This window comes from Theobroma umbraticum, unplaced genomic scaffold (genome assembly GCF_002168275.2).
Source record: "Theobroma umbraticum cultivar Fairchild unplaced genomic scaffold, ASM216827v3 scaffold_51.0, whole genome shotgun sequence".
Classification (NCBI taxonomy): Eukaryota; Viridiplantae; Streptophyta; class Magnoliopsida; order Malvales; family Malvaceae; genus Theobroma; species Theobroma umbraticum.
In genome coordinates, this window is record NW_018397260.1 from 883,890 (window position 1) to 889,279 (window position 5,390).

A 5,390-nucleotide genomic window follows, 5' to 3' on the forward strand; every position below is an offset into this window, starting at 1 on the left:
ATTTATTGGCAGCAAAGCTTATTGATGGTATTGAATTGAAATGATGTTGGGAAGTTGACAAAGCAAGGGTTATTGTTGCAAGCATAAAGTGAGTATTCGTGGAAACATCAATGGCAAAGTAATATCTCACTGTCGTGAGGTGAGTAGGGGGTGCCTATTTTAAAATCTCCACACTACATATTGATTTATGTTAATAAACGTTATTGGTTTTCTTAAGTGTAATTGTGGATAGCATGAGCTGGTAGAAACCATAGAAAATTGTTGATGCAAGTGTTTTGAAAGTGTTTTGGATATATCCATAGACAAGCTATTACGATGTTTGCATCAAAATTCATGCCTTGTATTTTTGTGTGATATACTTAGCTAAATGCATTTGTTAAAAGATTTAAAATGCAAGTTTTGAGCACCGATTTTGTTTTGATCTTTGTACAAAGTATTTACACCATGCTATTTAATGTGAAAAGTAATTTGAAAGGTTATCGAACCTTAATTTTAAACAATTTAAAGGAAAAGTCTCAAAAAACTTGATTTGATTTTGGAAAACAGTTTTAGCAAACCAAGAGTATCGAGAGTAAGCCGAATGTCACATTGGGATAGTGTGACCCTTGTCCACAAGTGAGCTCTAACTGAAGAACCTTTAGGTCACCGATTGGCTATTAGACATGGTTAAGGCCATGGTCTATGATTATACGTGGTAAGGCCATGGGTTATTATATATGGCTAGGCCACAGGTTGCGATACGCAGTTATGACCACTTGATTTCTCTTATATCAGCCAACATCGTCAAGACTGCCTTGGTTGTGAGAATCCGGTGGAACGGAGCTTCCAAATTGATATTACGTGAAAGTGGGTTCACGGGTGATTACGATGCTTACCTACTCGAGAGCCTTATGAGTTTTTTAGCGCATACTCTTTTGCATGATGGAGAGTTAAGATTTCTCTACAGCTCCCTTTATTTGAATAAAAGCTTTCAATGCTTGCTTGACAATCATGTGGCTGTATACTTTGATTTCTTTACGTGCCACACATTTGGGAGCATGCATACATTTATACTGTTATTCATATTTTTATGGCAAGTGATGTTTTCTATTATTGAACTCAGTTTTGCTACACTTGTTTTCGGCACCATTTTGCCAAGTTTTCATTGCATTATGATTTTATGGCATCATTTTTACAAGACACAAATACTCTACTGGTGACTTGATTTTTCTAAGATTATTAATCTTATTCTAGTTTTATCATTCAAATTTATCTGCTTTATGCTTGTCTCCCATCTACGCCCTGCTCAAGGGCCGATGATCACTAAGTCTATGAGACTCATCCCCTTATTTCCCTTTTTGCAGATAGTGATAGGCCTAGCATGTGTTCTTCGGCACATATTTTCTACCGTGGATAGGTAAAGGCATTTCATAGTACTTTATTCTAAGTCCCTCTACTACTAAAGGTTTAGTCCTTTATAGCATGATGTATTTGTAAATGGTGTCATTGTAAATGTGGAGTTGGGTATTATAGACCTTAGTGGATTCTTACAAATGTGATGAGCAAAAGTTAAGTCAATCTATTATTACTATTGTTTCAAATGATATTAGAAAGGACTATTCGATTTGAAGCATTTACATGAAACAATGGAACAAGTATAGAATTAATAAGAGTTCTTAATAAGGCTTGTTCAAGACTTGGCGGGTTCTCCCGAGAGTCTCAGATGTCGATAGCAATCGGAGAGTGGTCATTAAGCTATGTTTAAATTTTATATGAATATTTGCAGTGCTGATAGTTTGTTCTTAACTTTATTATCTACAGCGTCGACTTTATGTACCTATAGGTCAAGAGTTAGATCTTATGCATTACATTTTGTTGAAAGTCAAGAATATGTTAGGCGACTTGTGTATGATAATGATATTTCATATATTTCACAAATTAGGATGAATAAACAAGCCTTTTTTAAATTATGTGAAATGTTAGAAAGTATTGGACTGAAGTCAACAAAGAACATGCTTGTAGATGAGCAAGTAGCAATATTCTTACAAATTATTGCTAATCAAGTTAAGAATTGAGTAATTAGTTTAAATTTTAAAAATTCAGGTAAGACAATTAGTCGGCACTTTCATAATGTTTTAAATCTAGTGCTGAAATTGCAAGAATATTTGTTTAGAAAACCTGAGCCCATTCTAGCAAACTCTACAGACAATCGGTGGAAGTGGTTTAATATAGATTATTGATCCTATTACCTTTGTAGCTATATGTACAAGACATAAATAGGTTTACCTATAAATAATTCATTACATTTGATTTGTAGAATTATTTAGGTGCTTTAAATGGGGCATACATCAGGTTAAGGGGCCAAGTCTAGATAAACCTAAATATCGCACTCGTAAAAGGGATATTGCAACAAATATGTTAGGTGTATGTACACCTGACATGCAATTTTTCTTTGGTCTTCCTAGTTTGGAATGGTTTATAAGTGATGGCATAGTTTTTCGAAATGCACTAAGGAGGAGAAATGGACTTAACGTGCCTCATGATAAGCTTTCCTATGATAATAGAAAGGTATTTCAAATTATGCACTATATGATTATTCTAAATAAATAAATAGATAACTTATTTAGTTTGTTTTATATAGTTTGTTATTACCTAGTTGATGCAGGTTACACAAATTGTGAGGGCTTTCTTTTACCTTTTATGGGTCAATGATATCATTTGAATGAATAACAACAAGGCCATGAACCAAGCAGTCTTGGAGAATTTTGTAATATAAAACATGTAGCTGCTTGCAATGTTATAGAGAGGTGTTTTGGGTTGTTGAAAATGAGCTGAGGCATCCTTAAGACTCCATCATTTTATCTGATTAGGGTACATAATCAAATTATTATAACTTGTTATTTGCTTCATAATTTTATTTTAAGGGAGATAAGTTTTGATCCTATTGAAGTTGATTTAGGGGAATATATCCAAACCAATGCAGCAATTGAGGAGGATTTAATAAGTACCATTGATCCTATTGATATTTGCAGTAATTTGATAATGGAATTAGCAAATCAAATGTTTAATGAATGGTAAGCATCTAGGCAAAATGAGGATTGACATTTGTTAGGCATATTGTTAATTAAAGGACTGTTTTATTGCTTCTTTCCTTTATATGTACAAGTTATGTTTTTTTCTAATTTTTTATTACTGTCTTAATGTTTTGTCATTTGTTGTTGTTAATTATTGTTTATGTTGTATTTTTTATCATGTGAATAAACTTTGACAAGGTTTAATATAATAGCGTATATATCTCTTTATCCTTTTTTTTAGATTTATAATTTTTTTATAATAAAATATTTAGTGTATGGTAGAAAACAATGTATGCATCTTCAGCCCTATCTTCTCAAAGTTCAAACAAAACCAAAAGAAAATGGAATTATCATGAAGATGTTGTACTCATTTCAGCTTTGATTGATTTGCACAATATAGGAAAATACAATGTTGACACTAGTTTTAAATAGGGTTATTTAATAGAACTTGAAAATATGCTTGCAACAAAATTACCAAATGCAAACATGAAGGCGAAACCCCATATAAAGTCTAGAATAAAGACTTTGAAAACAGAATGGGCTATTATATATGATATGGTGCAAAGGACACATACCAATGAATTTGGGTGGGATGATCAAAGGAACATGACAGTTACTGATGATCCTGTATGGGAATCTTACATACAGGTAAGATTTTGATTTGAACTTATTTAAGTATTTTCATTTTAGTTTCTCAATAATAATATAACTAATAGTCTTCTGTTTTTCATTTTTATTAGAGTCACAAGGAGGTTACCTCTTTTAGAACAAAGAGTTTTCCTTTTTTCAATGAGCTTAGTTTTATTTATGCAAGAGATTGTGCAATAGGAAAATATTCTCAAATTGCAGCAGATATCCTCAAAGAAATATAGGAATGTAATGATACAATAAATGAGGAAACTGAAAGTGAAAACCTAGTTGGATATAGTTTTGACCATGAGGATTTCTGTCAGTTAAAATTTTACTATGCAAGTATACGTATAAAATAGATAGTATATTAGCAAGTAGAGTATTGATCCCATAGGAAATTGATCTAAAAGTTTACTAATTACTAAAATTATAAGAAATTAATCTTATCCAAACAATCAATATCAAATAACCAAATTAATTAACTAAAAATACTTAATCAAAATTTAAACTAGAAAAATCAAAATAATAAATACTCAAGTAAATATCAAATCCAACAAGCCTAGGATTATAATATCCCTCACACTCCATCTAAATCGTACCTCTCTTCCTTAACTTATTTCAATGGGTTGAATTGTTAACCTAGGGTCTTAATTTATTTATAAGGGTCTCTCGAGTCATCTTATAAAAATATTTATTTTAACCAAAACACTATATCCCTATGTGAATTGAAATTAAAATAGACTCATTAAGTTCAAGCTCTAATCAGGCTACACATGGCCTATAAGTATATCTCTATCCTATAAGCAAATCAATTAATTTGATCATATGCTATCTCAATTTTAGTCTACACTAAACTACCTTTTCCAAGTTTGTTTAGGTTCCTAAATCAATTTAATTGGTGGCCAAGCAATTAAAAGCATTAAGAATAAATTAGAATAAACAATTCAAATCTCATTAAAGATAAGCAAAAAAGATATTAAAATTTTAGATTACATGCGAGTTCAATTGTAATCCTAGAAAAAGAAAATTAGCCACTCACGATTGAAAAAACAAATAACATTATAATAAATTCAACCATTGAGAGTCATAAGAAAATAAAAGCCAAGGAAGAAAACAAAACAATAATTACCGGCTTGATCTCCAAGTTTCAATCTCAACTTCTAGCTTTTTGAATCTTCAAAAGTTATCTCTCCCCATGTTCTAAAGACAATATCCTATATATACTAATAGACTTAACCTATAGTTCTCTAAATAAACCTATGGTTTAATTGCGCTTAAAAGTGAATTGAAAGGCCCAAAAAATATCAATTGTCAATCTTTACAAATTTCCATTCTCGACACAGTACATCCAACCATTTTTTGATGTGATTTTCTCTATCTTCAAAGCATATCTAGATAAAGTATTCTTCAAAGTTGTAGCTGTATTTCATAGCTTTCCAATGGTCTAAGAATCGCATCATTTGGAGTTCTGTAGCACGAGATATAGCCAAAATACTAAAGTATATACGAGCAGACTTTTGGATCTTCCAACACCTTAGTTTCCAAAATTAAGCCCAATCTTTCTTTACTCCTACGAAAAATATAAAAATTAATAAATAATAATCAAATTAAAAGAAATAACGTAAAATTAAAATAACTCACTTAAAAATAAACTAACTATAAAACAATTAAAAATAAGTAAATTATAATTGAAAATTGAGGACTTAG

General features: G+C 30.9%; 1 pseudogene; it reads left to right on the top strand.

The window, feature by feature from the left end:
- Positions 1-716: 716 nt before the first annotated feature.
- On the top strand, positions 717-3,057 carry LOC149527161 (uncharacterized; annotated as a pseudogene).
- Positions 3,058-5,390: the final 2,333 nt, after the last annotated feature.